The sequence below is a fragment of the Lepisosteus platostomus genome, chromosome 2, assembly GCF_059453375.1.
Source record: "Lepisosteus platostomus isolate fLepPlt1 chromosome 2, fLepPlt1.hap1, whole genome shotgun sequence".
Lineage (NCBI taxonomy): Eukaryota > Metazoa > Chordata > Actinopteri > Semionotiformes > Lepisosteidae > Lepisosteus > Lepisosteus platostomus.
The window spans coordinates 32226561-32249149 of NC_142612.1; the positions used below are offsets into that span (position 1 = coordinate 32226561).

At 39.0% G+C, this 22589-nt stretch overlaps 1 long non-coding RNA gene across 1 annotated transcript in view; it reads right to left on the reverse strand.

Moving 5' to 3' along the window:
- The window catches only part of LOC148676234 (uncharacterized), a 49172-nt gene that overhangs the window by 13423 nt on the left and 13160 nt on the right, over positions 1 to 22589 (reverse strand). The window contains exon 2 of the long non-coding RNA XR_015926308.1: positions 13404 to 13499. This is a non-coding gene — a long non-coding RNA (uncharacterized LOC148676234). The remainder of the gene's footprint in view (positions 1 to 13403; positions 13500 to 22589) is intronic.

Sequence of the window (22589 nt, forward strand, 5' to 3'; positions counted from 1 at the left end):
TGATTCACCCATTTTTCCTAAATAATCTGCATTTTCCTTGAGTAATTCTATATAAAACATTACAGCATATGTTCTTTCCTGTGAAACGTAAATCACTAAGCAAAATAGATTTTGTTAAATAATATAAAAATGGCTTCTAAATTTCTCTAAGGCTGCTGCATAAGGTAAATGTCACAAGCAAAAATTCAGGCATATGCAACATTTTGAAGTTGTATTACAATACTTAATTATTTTCTACTTCTAAATAAAATAATACTACAGTTTTTTAATGCTGATGTTTTGTAAGTTTTTTATAACTTTACATTTAATTGTGAGTGTTCTATACATATAGAACATAAAAATCCTGATGAATCTTAAAAATACAGGTTCTTCTTCATCTTAAAAATTGGGTACAAATTTATTTTTTTATCCAATTTATTGTCTTAATCACTGAAAGTTTTATTAATCCCAACAGAAAATACTATCATACATAATTCTTTCTAGAAATAAAGAATAACTGTTCTTCAAAATCGAAACATTTATGGGAAAGTATAAAAACAAGTAGGAAACTAAGAACTTTATCAATCTTTTCTTCTATATAATCAATTTTTTCCATGTTTTTCCCCATCTACAAATGTAAGTTGTTTATACAGGTCACCAGACTGTATAAATGAAAAGAATTAAAAATTAAAAAAAAATTAAATATAAAAAATAAGAAATATGAAACAGAAAAGTCACCAGAATACATAAAGACTATGAGTAACACAGGGGGAAATATCTACCAGTACCTAATTATTTCCCTACAGAATATTGCAGATATTCAATTTAGAAAATACTGTATATGAATTTTAAAAAGTCTTCAAAAAATCATGTCTGCCTCATATATCATAGCTTTAATGATTACTGTCATTTTCTACCATCTAGGTCAAGTCACTGGACAGAATAAATTACAGTACTGTACCAGACATGCTTTATATACTTTTGTTACATTATAAGATCATGTTTGCTGGCTATTGTAGTAACATTATTTATATTATAATAAATAATATTATAGTTTTTTTTTTTTACAAATATACCCTTTAGTTCAAAAAACATGTTTTCACCTTGCTTTAAAACTTCTTTTCACAATCGGTGACGAGTCCTTCTAACCGATTCTGAATCAGAATAATTACTTCCAGGGTGGCTGTGGTTCCTTCCCCAGGTAAGATGGATGCCGATTTAATGCCACACAATCCACAATAGCCCAGTCCTCAGCCGTTAAAAAAAATATATATATATATATCCCTCTCCCTTCCCAGTCTTCAGCTGTAGTAACTTGTAAAAGAAGCTGGTTTGGTTTGGGTAATGGTTTATATATCATTATTTCATTACAGATTGACATATAAAACAAAAGGGTGGAGGTGGGCGAAAAGGATAGGAGATGAATCATATTTTAATGTGTCACTGCAGCTCTGAGGTTTTGAAATAAATGAGAATTCTTATTTTTCTTTTTTTAAGTGGGAGATAAGTAGGGAAAGATAGCATAGAATGCCAATGAGTCAGGTTAATTACTCTGTAACCAAGGAACAAACTAGAATATTATTATACAAGAATTGTCATTAAATACTTAAGGCAGTTCAGCCTTTTTTTTTCCAGGTGGTAGTCCGAAAACCTGACAAGGCTTTAAAAAATACATTTCTTACATCTTAAGAGTCCTGTGTTGTATTTTGAATGGGGCTACGTAAATAAAGAAACAGGCTTTTACCTGATTTATGATCAAATTAATCTAGAGCTTAAAATAGTTATGATTATTTTCAGCATTGCTTGTCTTTAATTTACTCATGTACTTTGCTCATTGAAAGTTTTAACAGACTAGTACTTTTAAGGAAATGGGCTTGAGAGACACACTTAATGGTAAACTTGCGAAGTATTTTCCCAATATATATCACTCTTTTCTGTTTTTATAATGATTATATAAAGCAATTTAAAACTTCACTGCCCAAGTTATGGTTTAGTTTATAGATAACCTTTAGTAATTCACCGCTGAAAGAAAAGGTAAAGAATCCTGAAAATGAGTTGCTTGCATAATGTTATAGTGAAGTATTTTTAAAAATTGAGATCTTTATAAAATAAAACACAAATCTCCCTTACATAAAAACAAAAAAGGTGGGAACCAACATCGACAGCACTTCGGTAGTGAAGGAGGCCATCAATTGATGGATATACTGTACGTCATAGACAGAAAGCTAATAATTTGTTACAAAACTGCTTTCTTTTCTAAATTCATTTAGAATTTAGTCTTAATTTTTTTACTTTTGCTGCTCTAAAAAAGGAGACAAAAACAAAGCAGTCAATAAGTGGAAAATTAAGTTCTCTTTACCCAACTCAAATGGATTTTACAATAACACCTGAATCTGCCCGTCTTACAACAGTGCCCTCTGTTATATACTGTATGGCAGCCTATTTGAAGGTCTTTGTGCTCAAGAAACTGAGCACATGACTTGGCTGAGGTGTTTTTTATGTTTTGGGACAGAACTGATACTAGTATGTGAGTACCCCAGCAAAAGTACTTGAGTTCCCATGGAGAGAAATTGAATTCCAGGGATTCTTTGTACTTGAAAGGTGTAACAGAAGGCTACCAGATGCCAACTGAAATGTTGGCAAATTTAGACCGGTTTTTAAGTCAGAAGCTGACAGCAACATTAAGGCAGGGCTGATCTGAGTGTTGCTCTGTACCCTCACGTATGGGTCAAACAAAATTTTACAGGAAGCAGCACGTTTACGCAATGTTAATTTCAAAAAGCAAAATAATCGAAAATAAAAAAAAACAATGAGGAAAATGTAGGTACAGTAGGGTTAGGTATCATATTCAACCACATGTTTAGCTTGTTAATGCCATCTTGTTTGCAGCGGAGTCATTTTGTTAATTAAATCACGAGAAAGCAGAAATGCATCAGGTGTTTACTTCATGAGCAAGTACAGTCATTGTTCACTTTTAAACATTAAAAGTTTGTTTGCTTTTGTAACAGAATCGGTAATTTAACATCAAGAACCAAATATAATAAGAAGTTGAAATTATTTGTGGCAGTACACAGCACAAGGCTAGTAAACTTTTGTGGAAAAGAGGGAATTTTGATAGCTGTACAGGTTACCTTATTTTAAGTACTTAAAGAAACAATTGAAATACCTGTTAATTACCTATTTATTACTTAAGGCACTTCAGCCTTCATTAAAAATTTAAATACCTCTTTTTCCAATTAATAATGTATTTGAATGGACAATTTCCACTTCATATTAAACTTTTTTAAAAGTATATGTGTATTTTTATAAAAATATTTCATTATTTCTGATGTTTCTTTCTGTCAAGGGGAATGGCACCACATTTAATGAGCAAAGTATAATCAAAAAACATTTTTTGATGAAGGAAAAGGTAAAATCCTTAACACAGGTGAAAAATGTAATATTTGAAATAATTGTCACTTCATTTCACTTACAGGTGTGATTATCTTCAGGGAATGTCGCCACATCATTTAGGTTTGTCACTTGTTATATTTATCCAATTATAAAGCCCTGATTATGTAGTTCTCTTATTATTGCACATTACATCTTTGTTCATGGGTATTGTAAGGTTTTCTGTTTATGCAAGAAAGATGGCAATATTGTTCTTTTGTTGACAAACTACAGATAATGGATTTGTTTTACAGTACATTCAATACAGCAGAGAGCACCGTGCGACCTACATCTTAGGGAGAACACACCTATGGTACTACCAAAATCATCTGCTGAAATGGCATACATCAGTCACTGTGTAAGCTAGCATTCTGCACCGAAGCGAACAAATTCTACCTGCAGTGGCACATCCATGCTGCCCATTCATGAGATTCAGGCAGTATGTGATAATGCACTGAGTGACCCACATACCAGGAGTTTGGCACAGGCTGAAATAATTGCCATGATGATGTCTATATTAGGGGGGTGTTGTTTAGCCCTGACACAGACACACAGGGCCATGATGTCACAGTCACGCAGTCTATGCATGACTTAACATCTTATCTTGTCAAGATAGAGCTCTCCTTTAACATTCCTCCGAGCAGTGCTCTCCAACTGAGGAAACATCACTCAGCTCCTTGCTCTTTTAAAGGCACAAAAACCAGACTGATCCCCATACCAGAATCCCATTGGTCACTAATTCATTCTTTACCAGCTGTTACGAGCTCAAACGCCATTATTACAAACAATTTATACATTAGGCACTGGAGATATTCCATTTGTAGCCTGGTTATTGAACTATAAAATATAATTAAAGAAAATTGTAAATAAACAAAATGGCATATAAGATAATGCATCCTTATTTTTATATTTTACCATGACGTATTTTATGAAACACGGTTAAATTTCCTATTTTATCCTATTCTTTCTTGGAGTGGTTAAGGTTCTATTATCCTCTCATGTTGTACAATTACAGTTATCTATTTCAACATCAGAAAATAGATACAGATCACAAACACAAAGAACAAGAAAATGTGTGTGATAAACCGGTTTCAAAACGACAATTTCGAATGTATACCATTCTGTATAATACCGTTAAATGTACTGTAGTTAGTTTCTGTATTAATGAACATGTAGCAATATCTATCGTCTTCAAAACCACAATCAAATCAGTTTCACTGCCCCTTACACACCAGAAAAATGTATTGTTGCAGTTTTAAAATATTTTCTTTTTTTAAATGAAAGCGTTTTGCATCTTATACAATATGCTTCCACATAATAATAGTCTGTGATAGATATGCTTATGATGATTCAAGTTTTTGTGTCCCCCTTAATCCTTCGCCATTTGCCCACGGGAAATGATTTTTTATTATCACGCACTCCACGCCAGTGGAAAGGAAAGCGGCATGAGCTCTGAACGTGCTGGGAGTCTATTAAAGGACAGCTACTTCACTATCAGAGCCGGCTAGTCTGCCTGTCCACCCGAGGGCTGTGCCTTTAAAAGGTGTCAGAGGAAAAGCAGCTGAAATTGCAGCAATATCTCCACCCACAGACATTTAGCTTTCTTCTCTCTGCCTACGCACTCCCGCGCAGCGAGCCTCTCCTCGGCAGCGGGAACGGCCGCAAGCGAGCCAGCAGCCTGGGATCTCAGGATGTTAAGCCCCTGACCAGCATTTAACACGCAGCAATTCTCTGACCTCGGCCTACTTGGACACGCTCCCCCACTACACCACCTCCCTTCAGCCCCCTCCGCCTCCCCTTCGTATATCCTGTGAGTGGGCTGGTCGATGGAGTCACAGCTTCCCACTGCTCCGCCAGGCGCTCGGCTCGCAGGGGCAGCCGCCCTCATCCCGGAAGTTCCAAGCCTGTTCTTTTTAAACATTCCATTCTCCTCTCTGCCACACCAACAGGGTTTCCTGCTCACGCCCCGGCCCCGTCATCTCCCCCGCCGTCACCCCCTCACCCACCCCCACGCCAGACAAGGGGGCTCTTTCAGAACTCCCCCAGGGTACCACCTTCAATTATCTCAGCCGCTGCCAACAGAACAACCGATGTTTGAAAACGCTGATAAGTTTTATTCATTTAAAGAACAACACGTAATGCAATCACGGGGGACTGACTGACGTCTTGTAACTGGTGTCCTCCGACTGGTTGACGACACAGGTTAATAGGTGGAACCGACAATACACAGTAGTGCCCCTTAACAAGAGATGGTTAGTGAAGTTATCTGCAGTGTTCTTGCTCTGTGCCCTTAACTTTTCAGTACTCAGTCTGATGAGATAAAAGGTGGACAAAGCACATCTGTGCATTATTACGTGTTGAGACTCTGAATCTGAAGGGACTGCGTGCTTTAAATTGGTTAAATACTGCCGTGTGGATCAATTCACAGGCCTCACTGTTTCTTTTTAAACAGACTTCTTTGAGCCATGGTATTGCATTACCTTGCATGTCAGTTCAGAAGTAGGAATTCGGGGAAATTCCTAACTACAAGCTGGTACGCTACACTAAAAGTAGCCATATATACGGTATGGATACAAGCAATTTCTTTTAAAGGCCTTTTATAATAATAACTGTAACATAAAGTAGAGTTTGGGCCCTTGATCATAAAACAAATCACACAGGATTTATCAATAGTAACCGGAAAGAAAGCAAAAGGAATTGAAGAGATGTCTTCCAGTTTTAAAACTGACTTTTTGACAGGGACACGTAACAGCAGGAAATAAGTGGAAACAACGAAGAAGTGCATTTTAAACTAAGAACCGGAGGCACTTCTTTAGCCAAAGGCTTGTTGGGAGTATGGGACAAGGTGCTCAGTCATGTTGCTGATGCTGTTGCCCTGGCTTCCATCCAAACAGGCCAAATGTGCTGAATGGCCCTTACTAGTTTGTAACTTTTCTGATATTCTTAATGAAGAGGGAAACACAAAATCAATCTTAAAAATCATAATTAAATTATCCAAAATTAAAGAGACTAGTTCTTTTGTTCCTGGTCAAAGTACTTAAAAAAAGCAATTTTAGGAATTTGTCTTTTCGCATACCCCAGTTTGCTCTCCATGAGACACACAGATAGGGAGAGAGCCGGGGGTCAGAGCGAAGGGTCTGCCATTGTACGGCACCCCTGGAGCAGTTGGGGTTAAGGGCCTTGCTCAGGGGCCCAACGGAGTAGGATTCCTCTGCCGGCTGCGGGATTTGAACCGGCAACCACAGGCGCAGATCCTTAGCTACAGAGCCACCGCTCCGCCCATTTTAGTGACCATGTTTACGTTTTTTTTGCTGCTATGCTTGTGAAAATACACAAACATGAAACACTGAAAACCAAGTGGGGAAACAGGATTAAATTTGTGGGAACGTCTGTAATCTGGGAGACATCACCGCATGGAACTTTGAGGCAGGGATCCCCAGCCATTCAGCTGGAGGAGTAGTGTGCCCACTTGTTTTTAGTCAAGCAGGGGTAGTGAAGTCATTCAGGTTGAGCATTTAAGCCTCTCGCTGCTGGTGCTTTAAAGAAAAACCTGCAGGTACACCAGCCCCAGTCAGTACCTCACAGCGCTGTCAAAGGTCTACATGAATGAGATTTGACATGAGAAGGTTCACATCTACATCATTAGAAAGGCTGAACAAAAGTAATATTTTATTATAGCACCTTTCATGATGCATTGTGCCAAGGCGCTTTGTAATAAAACCAGTTGAGTTATGTCAATGAACAGAACACACAACATGCCAGTGGATTAAGGGATACTGAAGGACAGGGTTTGTCCTTGTTTTACAAAGGATGCTACCCCAACATCAAACCCCTCACCGAATGCCAGCCATTTCCCGGTGAGGGATTTCAGCGATCATGTTTTGTCTCCTGATCTAAGTTACTGACCCTTTTTTTTTGGATGGTATTCTGTGAACAGCACTGGGATGAGCAAGAGTCGGTGTCTGTGATCTCATCGCCTCCCCTCTACAGATTGAGAATTACCACAGGAGTTTGAGATTCCTTTAGGAATTGACCTGATTTACTCCCATTCTCATAATAGAGGAACACCATACTGAAAACACCTTTCCTCTTTCAGTAACGCAGTGCATAAAACCACACACGTGCGGAGCTGGTAAGGGATGTGGACATTTTAAAGTAAAGGATCTGCACCACAAAGGTTTAACAGGCAAACGGTCCCAATGACAGTCTAATTCAATCAGCCACTAATGTAAAGTACTAAAATTAACAAACATGATTTATTTAAAGTTTTTTTTAAAAGTTTAGAATTATAAATGATCTTTTGGAAACTCCTTTATGGGCTGACAATTGTTTGTCTTGATTAGGTATTTCGGTAACTTTTTTCCCCCTGGCACAACCAAATCAACGATACAGACCTACACGCCAAATTAGATACAATATTTTCCTAGTTACAGGTATAACCAAGGAGGGGTTATTTGTAAAATGACATTCCAATTCAGCCTCTTCACCCATGAGCATGTTGTACAGAGCGGACAGGTGCTCCGTCATGGGAAATTAGGGTAAGGAGGTTTTGGATGGGCACACAGGCGAACATTAAGCCTTGCCTTACAAGATACTTGTACAGTATGAGGGGAAATTCTCACCAGCAGAACCATTTGATAAACTTAACATGCAGATTCTGTTTGAGTCTTGTTTTAAGCATCTTGTACAACATTCATCTAGCATTTTTATTATATTCAACATGACAATTACTAGCTGCTGTTCACGTTATCATTCTACTCTGTCATTAAGATGATTTCTTTGTAAACAGCCTCCCACTCCCTTGTAGTTTGGCTTTGCACCTTACTTGGAAGGCAGAGAGAGGGATGGGGTTATCAAGGCACCAATAATCAAGCCACACTAAGCAAGCTGGAGACAAAATCTAACATTTGACATTCAGCTCACAATCCGCAGCTTATTGTTGTCAAACTACTGAATACTGAAGCGACAAATTCCACCGATTACCATTCCATTTATTTCGGACAAACCAGAGCAAAGCCAGGGTAATACCCAGAGGAGCTAATTTATAAATAAGCAAAAAGAAAAGACCAGTTGAGCTGGATTAGAGGCTAAGAAAAGCAAATGTGTGATTATATACAAATTAGACAACCATTGTCATTTACAATAATAATAAATAAAAAAAATAAGCTGTGGGGAAAAACACAAAAGCAGCCCCCCCAATCAGGCCATTTCAAACAACGCTGAGATCTTTATTACCATTTCCTATGCATATTCCAGCATTTCACTTAACGTGTGCCTTTTTTCCCCCAATAATAAACCCCAGAAACCCTACAGTGTGGCAGTCTACTTAGTTTACCTGCAGTAGAGCAGCAGAAAAAAAAACAACATTCACAATATAAGCAAATGGACAGGTTGTTTTCTGCAATAGAATTCACATTCCCATAGAATTCCAAGGTCTTGCCAAGAGAATAAGAAGTTCACCCACTCCGGTTTAAAAACTCTTTGTGGCGCTTGGAAAAGAAACATCCAGATTTCTGCAGGTTTCTCACTGTTATAAGATAAGTCAGGGTACAATGAAGGGAATTCGCAGTTGCATAAAAACAGCAATTTTCTTCACCACTAATTGCATAACTCCACTGAGAATGTCTACTTTCTGTTGGTGTCGGTGCAGTAGAGATAACACTGTATATAGCAGTGTATCTATATCCGAGTATGCAACTCTCTAAACACACACGTAGGCATTTGTACAAGCACATCTGAAACGAGGAATAAAGAGAGAAAGATCGGGAAACAAACACAGTCATATGATACACCCACTCAACAAACAAACACAGAACTCTGCTTTGTCCGCAGTACAGGGCTCTCGCAGCCTGCGACAGGCACGTTCTCACCACAGCTAGCCTGTCATCTTACCAGAGCCTCCCTGCCTTTCCTGCTCGCTCCGCCCGTGGCACTGTACCTTTAAAAATGCTTGAAAACAGGATGAGAAGTAAATGCCTGTGCTGGCGAAAGAGACCCGACTGCTCTGCACCTCTTGAAGAATCAAACATTCCACCCATGTCCACTGTTTTCTTTTTTAAAAAGAAGAGCTCGGTGTTGTTATGAATCACAATCCTTAAGCAGTATGCTCTACACCCCCTTACTCCTCCCTCCATCCTACTCAGGTAGGACTGCCAATGTACCACTTCGCACGACAAGACAGCATTTTAAACTTCAGATTGATGCTGCTGTGATTTGCACACAAAAACCACAGACCGTAGGAAGGAGCGCCTAATTGTTGGTCTTTACAGCTCCTACACATTCCCTGCCAACGTGTGTGAGCCTACACAGCATGAGTGTTCGGTTAATGATGTCATGGTGTTTTATTCTCAGGCTTGCTTTCTTAAAGAGGGGGTCACATGAGGGACCGGGGAGTGTATGAGCCTGTGCCTTCTAATCACAGCTGATCATTTCTTTGTGACTCACAGTCCGCCTTGGATGATTAAGTAGCGAGAACTTCGTAGCTTGTATTAAAACCAACCAATATGTTGCCATGTACACATAAAATCGTAAGCATCTGTATCGTCAAGTGTCGCGCCTCTCATGGAAAGCCACAGGCTCAGCAAGTAAGGCCTTTTCCTTTTTAACAAAAATGGTCAACAACATACAGTACATCACGGACAAAAACAGTGGAGAAGCAACTAACAAGTTCACAAGCTGGTTTTTAATAGGACAGCTACCAGTTATACATTTTAAAATATCTTTAATGTTGTTAACTAAAAGACTGAGGCTAAAGAGGTCCTTGCCAGCTTTAAACTTTTGGAACATTTCTGTAGGCTTTTTCAAAACATTTCGCACTATGCTACAGCAGCAAATATCAGAGACCGCAGGTGTTTTCGTTCAGAACATAAGAATGGTTTAAAACGAGGAGACCTTTCAACTCAACTAGCCTGTTTGGTATTTAGTAGCTAATCGACCCTTCTTGAAAGAGGACAGCGTATCGGCTAGATTGTTCCACGGTAGTTGGGCAGAATGGTCTCCTCTCATTTATAACCTTTCTTATTCTCTTAATTACAACAGCAGCAGCAGTAAGTGCTAAATCTCACCGCAATTCATGCTGTCCGTACTCAAAGCACACAATTCACTACTTTCTCCATTTCTTTGTAGTTTTTCTGGGTAAATGCGTGAAAGTGTGCTGGGTTTTGTGTATATAAAAACAAACCAAGGAGTTGTGCTGTTGTATATACCTCATGTGCACTTTCCCATTGATCTGCATTGCTGGCAGCATGGTCAATATGCTCTTCAATTACTAGCCTCGAAACGGAATGGCACACGGTCAGGTCAGCCACCTGTCCACTAAACCAACGAGACAGCATTTTCAGACTGACAATCTTTTAGGCCAGAACTGAGATCTAAAAGGATAATACTGTAACAGATTGGGATAAAATGGATAAAGGTTTAGAACCAAATTGTTAATCCAGACTACAGTTGCAAAAACAGCAAATATGATGCAATAACAGTCTTGTGTAACAAAGGATAGCTGAAGTGAGACCACCACTCATTACAAACATCATTCTCATTTGGCATGGAGCCTAATCCTTTTAATTAGTGGCAAATGTTGACCGTTTTAAATAGTAAACAAATACCCCCCTATCCAACATTCGAACAGGATAATATGGGATCAGTACAATCCTTTTGCAGGTCATGAGTCCTGAACTTCCATTATCATTTTCACAATGCTGCACAAACCACACGCTGTTACCAGGATTAGGGTGAACAAAGCCCACCTGACCACAGGCTCACATACCTTCACATTGACTCCTAAAGGTACTTTATCAGATTCAGGCAAATAAGGAAATCGGAATATATCGTGACCCTGCTGTACTTTCAGCAGAGTGAAATTGAATGGTTTTATGATGTTGAAAGACCCACACAAGACAAATTCAGGCTTTTAAGAGCAATATGTGGGTATCAGAGACAGGACATAGTTTGTCAAATACTTTGAAGCACAGTATAACCAGGAGTGGCCATCTTGGACGAACACTGGTCATGATCTCCATCAGGCTGGAGCAGATCTCCGTTAGCCTGTTGCTTCAACTTTTGCCCATCAACTTCAAGAGGAGCCTCCATTTTTTTCCACCAACATCTTTTTCAATTGACTGTACTGTATCTCTTGAAAACAGAGCTCAGACTCTTGCTTTCTGCTGGTCATCAGACACCTAGACTGTGTCTGAACCAGAGGCCAGGCCATGTTTCATTGTTTTTTGGCTCTTATGTCTTGAGAAAGATGAAGCAGCTATGTCCAGCATTTGACAACCGAGCAACGTCATGTCTTCAGCACTCAGACAACCAAAACCTCCTCTCAGCAATAGTTAAAGAAAATAACAGCAGTATTTTTACACCAATCAAGTCTTACATTTTTATCATTTCAACCATTTAATCCAAAGCAACTTACGTTTGTACCAGTTCTCCAAGCTGGGCATTTTACTGGAGTGATTTGGATGAAGGGCTTTGCTTAGGAGTACAACAGCAGTGGGGCACACAAGATTTGAACCTGCAACCCTCCTGTTATAAATCAAAATCCCTAATCACTGCTCTATATCGTCACCAAGATACTGCCATCATCTGACAAAGATATGACCCACATCTTCACTTGTGAAAAACGGTTAAATGTTTTCTTCATGTGACCATTCAAGTCTTTATTCAGCACTGGTTTAAGAGCACAGATTTTGCTTTTCTCACCGAGCTGAAAATCACAGGATGGAAAATGAGATCTGAGGTCTTCAAAATCTGACACTTGTGGGGCCCCACTAGCCTAATGCATGACTGGTATTAAAAATCTCATCCTACACTGCGTGAAAAGAAACATATTCATGGAAACATATGGACAGAGAGGGAATTCTGTGGTGGCTGCCCCAAAATGTGCTTGCATAAATGAGAAGCTGATGAGGCAAAGCCACCACAAAACGTCTGGCACCTGAGCCCTTTTCAAACAAGTGCAGAATTGCTGTACCGCTGTATCTCACTTCTGTAGTTGATCTCCTGTATAGCAAGCGCATTGAGAGCCTTTTGGATGCAAAGGCAAGGAATTATTGTTAACTACTCCTGATATCCAAGGAAGAGGACTGAACTGACCATGCCCATTACCTGATCTGACTTCATGCAATCTTTGCCTGAAAGATCAAGCATTACAGCCTAAAACTTCAGAAATGTAAAGGTACAGGTAGCAATTGAACAAGATATGTCACATTCAATTTCACCTCAGATGATTCAGACTGTAATGCGGGATCTGACTGCAGGCTAATGGAATGTGTTTGAACCTACTGAGTAGGAAGGGTAGGAATTTCCATCTTTGTACAATAAATAGTAATCTAGACAGCACAATAGCAGTGAAAGCGGCTCCCTCTCAGGTCCAGCATTCCGAGTAATTTGCAGCCTCAGAGTAGTTCTTCCCACTTCGAGACACTATGGTTGGGTTTAACTGGCTGTTCAGATCTTCCCTCTTGATGTGGCCCTGGGACTGGTGAACAGGTCAAGGAAAGAGCAATCATGTGGTCTCAATCTCACCTTGCAACCCTATTCTCAGAGTAACCATGTTCACCAGCACATTTTGGACAGGATTTTACAACTGACCCCAAACTAAGGAATTCTTTTTTCTGCAATGGATATTGATGCTTAATAATCATAAGCATCAACTTCATCAAGCTGATCAGCTATTCACTATCCCTGCCAACACCCAGACCCAGTCAACAGCACATCAATGTTGCTCGTTTGTTTGAAAGACTCATTGCAAAATAGCTTATATATTATCTTTTTATTCTTTAATCCTTATTTAACTGGATCAATTTACAGCAAAAACGGTGACCTGGAGACTCATTTACACAGCAGTGGTATGTAGTTGACCATTTTGAGTGAAGTGCAACAGCTTCCTTCTGCTGGTGTACACACACACACACAGCATAAATGTAACACAATGAAACAAAAAACAAAGCCCAAAACCAATTTTCACCAAAAGTTAGGACTGAAACTTGTTTTACCTGCTTATGTGATGCCTCCTCTACAGGTGCATTGGCACTATACTGTATATCAGGAATGTTTCACTCGACACAGCAAGGTGGAGGTCCATCTTTCACCTGAAGGGGGCAGCAAAGATAAGATACATTGTGAGACCTCTGCATGTGCATGCATGGCTAATAAAGTGATCTCTCATCTTTACCCACTTCAATCACGTCTGGCTCTTGCCCACTGCGTTCCTCAGTCGCATGCCATCTGAAACGCAGCACAGCTCCTTGATATTTCTCTCCACGAGTCGCAGAAATGCGGTCAATATATATTCTATTCTTTACAAGAAAGCCACACACAAAACAAGGTGCTGCGACGATTAGTATTATTTTAGAGAAGACTTGTTGCCACATTGGTAAACTTTTGTACCTTTGTAGTTCCAACTTCCTGCCCTACTTAAAGAACATAAGAATAGGTACAAACGAGAGCCAGTCTAGCTTGTCTGGTAGTGAGTCGTTAATTGATCCAGGATCCACCAGGGTATCAGCTTCAACAACATGGCTACATACTGTAGCTTGTTCCATACTCCCACAACCCTTTGTTTCTAGTCCTGTTTCTAGTTTTAAATCCACTTCAAAGCAAATATATTGCTCTACAGTATGTAAAAAAATAATGGGTTTACAAAACATGCTCTGATTTTGATTAAAACCAGCTGACACTAAGTTATACAGCTCTCTCAAGGTGCGTTAATGAAACTTATCCCAAATTCACTATTGATGGGAAGACCAACTAACTTTATGTTGAGGGATTTGGTAATGTTGATTAAACCTTAAAACCTTTAAATGCATTTCAAGCTTCAAAAGCATAAATAATGCACCTCATTAGTTACACATTATAGCAGGTCTTTACTGATTTTGAAATCTAATGTTTTTATCCATTTATGAATATGAATTCATGAATTCATGAACTCTATGAATTGGCTACATTACTCTGCTCTCCTCCCCACTGAGAGCTGATGTGTGGTGAGCGTTCTGGCGCACTATGGCTGCCGTCGCATCATCCAGGTGGATGCTGCACATTGGTGGTGGTGGAGGGGAGTCCCCATTACCTGTAAAGCGCTTTGAGTGGAGTGTCCAGAAAAGCGCTATATAAGTGTAAGCAATTATTATTATTATTATTATTATTATTTCTGACTGCAAAGTATCAATTTTTGTTTTAAGAAACCCACGTACAGGTATTCATCATCATAATTTGAAAACTGATCACAGTAAATAAAACCAACTCTCTCACTTGCACTAGACAAACTATGGCTGTTGACATTGAAAAAAATGAGTGTCATAATATATCCTGCAATAATCTTCAATGATAGTACCGTCTTTAAATAGGTGTAAGAAACAACATTGGACATAAGGTCAGAACTGCAAGATCTCAATAAAGGAACTTGATTTTACTCCCTTGAATTTGAAAGTTTTATTTTTTATCTCTAGAGCACGATAGATCTTACTTAGAAATTAATCTTAACTATGAAAAATAACATTCTGCACAACTAAAGACCAATGCTGGTACTGCGAAAATTCATCAAGTGCATTTGAAATATGGCATATCTATTCATTTAGGTAACTATCTTTCAAGTAAAGTCTAAGTATTCTGTAGAACTAATCAGTATCACTTTACAAACATTTTTTTTACAAATACAAAAGTATTTTTTTTAAAGGATCAAAGCACAGTGGTCAGAAAAAAATCAATTTTAAGAGGGTGAGGTACATTTTAAGATTTGAAAAGGAGCATGACTAGATATAAATATGATTACAGAGTCTAATCCTGATTTACACAATCACTTGAAAAGAACTATCCCATTAAATAATAAAAATTCAATCAGATTTGCACATGACATGGGATAAAGGAACTAACAAGGTTGCCTTTCTCAAAAGTATAACAATGTAATTGGACTTTGGTCATTCAGAAAGAAAATCCGATTTTATCATAGATATTCATATTTTGGATTCAGTAAAATGGTATAAAACGTATTCTTAGTATATAAAAAAATTTTGATTCTGCTTACAGGAACTCAACTATGCTGACTTAAAAGGTCATAGTTATAGGAATTTATTCTAACACTAATAATAAAATAGTTTCATTTGGGGAAGGGCAATTAAAATATATATCATTATGCTATAAACAAACAGAATGATTAAGGTTAAACAGACAACAAATGTCCCTAATACAGTATTCATATATTCCTGGAAAAGTGACAAATTCCGAGATAACATTCCACTTCAGAGACAGCTTGCTCATTAAAATCATTTACATTTGTTTGAGTAGGCGATTACCTACAACCATCATGCTGTAAGTGCTCAAATAGCAATTTCCAAAGACTTTCACTGCTACTGGTGCCTCTGCTACTTCAAATGTTTGTGTTACATCTGTCCCTGTTTCTGTTACATGCGTGTGTGTGTGTGCGCGCATTTAACTGAACGTTTTAACGGATATTCTTCACTTAATTATTTGATGATTTCTGCAATGCCTTTTTTTTTAAAGTGAGAATGTACTTACAGGCTTTATATAAGTATCAAATTATGGAATTGTAAAGAAAACAACAATTACAGTGAGTCTGTAATTGTTGATGGATTAAAAACAACAACTGAAGTGCCTTTTCAGGAATGAACTAGTAATGAACTTCATATCATAATGCTACAGTATGTCTACACAATACTGTATCTTTAAAGAGTAAATCAGTCACTCTTTTAAGAATACATCCCAAAGACCTACTGTATATAAAAATAAACATTTCGTTTACTATTTACTATTACCATACGGGGAAAAAAAACAAAGGTCTTTCAAAGCAAATTGATAACTAAACCATAGTGTAATGGATTTTTGTTAAACAGAAGTATACTTTTTATTAAAGGAGTTCACGATGCCATAAAGATCCACATTCATAAAGCTGACTTCTTATTACAAAACATCTCTTCGAAAGGTCTGTTGGCACAATCCTGCTTTATGAATATGCTTCAATCCTGTTCAGTTCTTTAAGGCAGTGGTTCTCAAACTGTGGTACGCGGAGCACCCCCAGGTGGTACACCAGATGACCCTGGAAATTTGTTGTATGCCCTGAAAAATTGGCAATTAAAATGAAAAATGCTGTAAAGTTTTCATCTGTAATTTACTTTAATCGGTTCCAGAAAGCTTGAGACGGGTTTTCATATTTTCTAATTTTAATAAAATTAGTTTGTGTGTCAAATACACGGCCTACATACAGTGCGTGCTAATACTTGCATGCTCATACTCCTCTCAAGCTTTCAGAGACAGAGCTTAGCGCCACCTTCGCCAACAGAACAAGTGATCGAAAAAATGAATACCTCGCAAAATTGGAATAGACGCCAAGAGTACCGACGCAAGCTCCGATAGTTCACGCACACCCGTTGAGAACGAGGAGGATTATACATCGGCCACCGATACTAGCTCTGATGCTGAACGTGACACAGACGGTACTGCTAGTGTTAGCAAGTGTCAGAAAACGGCTACAAGGCAGTACGATCCAAATTATCTCAGTGATGTTTGTGTTATATGTGCGTGTATTGAGTGTGTGCGCGCACTCTTATTGGTCATTGAGATTTTCTGTGGTTCCTATGAGAAGATGGCTTGTAGGTGGTACTTGGACGCTTTGGTTTGATCACAGGTGGTACGTGGTCCAAAAAGTTTGAGAACCACCGCTTTAAGGGACTGATTCATGTCAAACACAGCATGCTCATTCTACCACCGGCTCCCCATCTGCATCTTCAGCCATCAGCTTCACATTTAACTCCTGGTATCTCATGGCTCAGAGCTCTGCTGAGGTAAAAGAACCCTGGTAAAAGAGGCTGATTGCCACTTGCAGAACAGAGCAGACACTGACTCTGTAACTTGTCCAACATGCAGGGCCTGATGCAGAAGGTTGATGCCTATGCTATGGCTGCAAAAGTGTGGAGGGAAAACTGTAAAAAGTATCACTATGCTCAAGGGTGGTTAATACAACATACGGTAGCAGGGCTGTGTACTAGTACCTGGCGATCCTCTCCTCATGGTGAGCATGAAGCTGTACATGCTCGCTTATGCTTGGCATCACATTTCCTATTCATCCTCTACTACACCAGCAAAAGAACCACTGAGGGTGAACTAAATTATATCCGGGACCTCAATAGGAAACCTCTTCTTAAAGAAGAATCCGCATAACACAGGCAGTGAGCATTCAGGTTTGGATTGAGAAATGGTTAACATGAAACAGAGAACAGACAAGACAAGGTATCAATACTCAAACTGGAATGTAGTAGAGTTCCACAGGGATGTGTACTAGGACCACTGCTTCTTGATCTACTTCAACAATCAGAATTCTGGTACAACTGATAATCTAATCATGTTTGCAGATGGTACCAAATTAGGGGGACTAGCAAACATTATAGAAGATGCAAATGTAATTCAAAAAGATTTAGATACACTTCAAGATAAACTATAAATACTAATTTGACAACACTGAGTAAGAAGGGGCTACTTATGAAAGAGACGTAGGTGTTTGTTGACACTTCATTTACATCTTCTAGCCAAATGTGGGGAACCATTAAAAAAAGCAAACAAAATGTTAGGATTTACAATTAAAAGCCAAGAATGTAAATTAAAATAGTGTTATTAGTACAAAATGCACTAGTAAAGCCTAATTTAGGAATGTTGTGTAAAACTTTGTCCACCACATTACAGAAAAGGTATTGGTGCTCTGGAATTAGTCCAGAAAAGAGCAACCAGATACATTCTGAGGCTTAAGGAAAATCCTTCACTGACAGGAACCAAACCCTTTCAGTCTTGAATAGAGATGTTTCTGAAGGGATCTGGATCAAGTATTTAAAATCCTCAAAAGGCACAGACCAAGTTAACCTAGTATATTGCCCCAGAAAAAAAATGAAATAAAAGGGCACAAGAGGACTCTCTCTCAAAGTGCATTTAAAACTCAAGAAAAGGAGGGACTGCTTTACCCCTGGAGGGTGGGAGCATGGAACAAGCTACCAAGGCATATTTGTGATGCTTTTAACCAAACGTTTTAAAAAGTTACTGCTCTGATAAGATACTCAGATCAATTAACTACTAAACTACCAAATGGGGCAAATGTCCTCTCATTTGTAAAAAGAGATTAGAATTTTTCATTAGGTGCAGTAAACAATGATATGATTTCAAGTCAGAATATGCAACAGAGCTATTTATTAACTGAGAATTAGTATCTTTATGTTGAGTGTAATATATCTGGAATTGCAGATAAGAACTGTTCTCATTCTTATATTTCAAATGAAATTAAATGCAGGTCACCTCCCAAGTTAGTGTGGCGTTAATTAGTCTAAAAGTGTTCAAGGTGCAGCCTTGAAGAGTGCACATGCTGGCTAAAACACGGAAAATATGCGTCACCGTCAAAGTTATTGTTGCCAAATTATCCAAACTGGGTGTTCATGAAAGCGAAGACCCATTAGAGAAGGGAAGTGTCTCACTGTCAGTAATGTGCTTAAACCCGAGCATATGTTTGCCTTAACACCTGTAGTTACATAAAACTCTAATCCTCTTTCGATAATCATGCTAAATGCCATAGAAAAGAGCTCATGAAGTCGTCATATGAGGAACCCAACAGTTGATTTAGAAATACTATCAGCCTGCCTTTCTTCCCACATACAATGATTCACCAGTCTTGTCTTTTTAGTTGGCTTATGAGTGCCCCCTTCTGGTACAGATGTTTTATGCTAATACGATTATGAACTGGTGTTCAGACCCTGTAGATCTGCATTTCCCAACCGTGGTTCCAGGGGACCCCTGTGGCGGCTGGTTTCCAGTCCACTTTTTTAGACCTGTTGTCAGTTTCTGCACTTGGTCCATTCAAAAGCACCGGGAGTTTTCTTTTGTCAACATACACATTGTCTTAGGAAATCCCTCCTCCTACATTGTCGTTTGCAGCCTGATTTCTGACACAGATTCTGAACAGACAGGTGGGAATGACAATGTATTGAACACTCCCACAATGCCGTCCTGAAACCAGACAGAGTTGATGCCAGTTACAAATCCTATTGAGCTTTTCCAGACCTTAAAGCAGAAGGCAGGGGGTACCACAGGACTAGGACTGGGGGCTCCTGCTGCTGATCAATCATAGAAACATACTGGCTAAGGAATGCAAACCGACTGATTTATAGAGTATTGCCATCTCTTTATTACATAAACAGCTGAATGAGTTCCAAACATTTAGTAAGAAGTATAATGCATGTTGATGGTAACATGACACGGTAAAAGCTGAAAGCTACTACCATGAGTCTGAGACTTATAGACCTTTGCACGGCAATAATTAATACAATATCCAAAGACATAATTAATACCTGAATGTCTCCATCTCTGCAACCTTAAAATTGCCAAAGCTTATCTTTTATTTCAGGAAAGGTTAGAAAGAGCTGCTCCCGTCACAGAATCAACTACTCTAAATTAAACTGAATTCACGTCTGCTCATCATTGCGTTTGGCAAAATGCTATTTTGCATTCTTCTTACAGTATGCAAATTCCAACAGATTCTCTAACCGTGTCATGAACATTTAAGAAATAATAACACAAACCTTCTCTTAAACGTTCAATGTATTAGTAAAAATAAAATGCACCTTCTATTCCACACTGAAGCTGTACCCTAGAGCAAGTCAATATACTCAAACACTCCAGTAAAATAGCCGGTTACATAGATGGGCGAGTGCTGAGACCCTGGGTTGAATTGCACCCAGGTGCACCAGTTTCCTTCCAAAGACATACCGGAAGGTTAAAGGGGAGCTGCAACCCTACTCTCATATTTTGGGGTTGGAAAGAACGATCATTGATGGTCGCATTTCAAAACTGCAATAAAAATCAAACGTACACACTAACTTGGAAAACATCCAATTAACATCAGAAAATAGCTGAAATTTCCAGGTATATGCAGAGCCCTGTTCTGCAATTCAGAATGAGGCAACAAAACTTCCGGGGAAGTGTGCAGCCCCAAGACACTGTAAACAAACCGGCTTGTGAAGACATCTCTTTTAATCCAATAGAGATATTGCATTCGATTTTCAGGTCGGTTTTCGTGTTAACTGTGCATGCAGATCACGTTGGAACATTTCTGCGGTGAAATGTCTGCTGCGCAACCTGTATTTATCCACTTATTTGTCTCATTACATTAGTTTTTATGGAGACTACTGAGCAGGAAGGGCAGCATCACGTCGCAGTTCGTGGGAACGTGTGAGTTTTTGTGACATGGCGACTTACAGTACTTTCACAAAATTCAGGATTTTGTTCTTAATTCTAAACTTGTCAACTTTTTCTATAACATCAATTAATTCATATTGTTACTAAGTTAATAACTGGTCTGAGAAACTGGGATTACAATTCCCTTTTAGTTGGCTTCTGGAAATATTGGCCCTGGTGTAAGTGTGCGTGTCTCTGTGTGTCCTGTGATGGATTGGCGTCCCGTCCAGGGAGTATCGTGACTTATGCACACTGCATGCTTGGGCTACAGCTACTTGCATGCTACAGCTCCCCTATAACCCCGAACAGGATGAATCGGATAGAAAATGAATGGAAGTCACTACAGATGAAAGTACCAGCCAAACAAATAATCATATTTTCATACTATTTCATGGGAGGGACAATTGGAGCATAAAGCTTAATGACCCCAGCAAGCCCATGAGGTGGCAATGTTAATTTAAATCATGATAGCTGATGTGTGGTGAGTGTACTGTTGCACTTTGGCTGCAGTTGCATCATCCAGGTGGGGACTAAGGAGAGTCCCCCGTACCTGTAAAGGATGGAGTGTCCAGAAAAGTGCTATATACGCATAAGGAATTATTAATATAAAGAGATTTCTGTGTCTTGGACTCTACAAATATCAGTGGAATGGTTTCTTGCCTTACAATTTAATAAATATACTGCAAGACTAGACATTCATCACTAAAGATCATTGCTAGAAATGCTGTTTTTACTGGATTAAATAACCCCACAACTACTGTACATCATTATATGCATCCATTATCATTCACACACCTCCACTGCCTATCGCTGATGTTCAGGGTACAAGATGGGATCACTCCCTGGTTAGTAAACCAATCCTTTAAAAGGGGCACGCTTACCCACATGAAGACAACGTAGGTACACTAGTTTACCTAGCCAGCAAGTTATGGGAAAGGAGGGGGAAGTCACAGAGTTGCTGGAAGAACATGCAGACACCATGTAAAGCTCATCCCATGCAGGAATTGAACCCAGGACTCAAGAGCTATGAGGCAGTAGCATTCATCGCTACGCAGCGGTGACCCCCCTTCTTTTCCAGCTATGAAATGTGCTAAACATACAAGACTTGGATGGTGAGACCATAGCAACCTTTAAAAAAACGTTCTTTAAAATCTTACTCACTGCGTTGGGAAACGCTTGATCACATTAAGAAAATAATAACAAAACAGAAAACCAGAGCACTATCATCACAAAACGCAAGTAATTTAATAAATAAATGACTATATGGGAGACAACGTTCATTTTAAAAAAAGATCTAACTCAAACAAGAAGAAAGGAAGACAAAGTGAATCTGTGCTTGCAAACAATATAACAATAAAAAAAACTCTTCCGTCCTAGGCAATCACAGGGTGCATCTCATCAGTGAAAGAGTCGCTTTAAATTTCTAGTCACTCTTAGTCAACATCAGCTGATCACCAGTCAGAGGACCAGAGGCAGGACAGCTTCACAGCTCTGTGTGATATGAACAAAAATATCATAAGCTGTCATTCAAAACGAAAAAAAATGAGAAAGGGGAAACAGGCCCCATTCGTCCCCCCCTTCTCCTCTCCCTCTCCACCCCCTTCAATTTTTATTCCGTCTCTCAGTTCTTTCTTTCCCGGCCAAACCAGTGAGGTCTCCCCGGGGTAATCGCATTCCAAAACACACAAGAAATTCCTTCTCTTCAGTTCACGTATCAAACCCCTCCTCCCCTAGATAAAAAAAAAAAAACTTGTCTCATGTGCAGCCCGTCCTATCTACCACCGGCTATCTTTCACGGGGTTACCCTTTTTCCTCGGTCTGTCGTTGATTTTTTTCACAGAGTCACAGAGAAGGAAAGTACCGCATTCCAGCGGATTCAGCCAAGTTTGCCAGGCTCTGAGACATTTCCAGTCACAGAACATAAACTACATTAGTCAGAGCAAGTGAGACCACACACT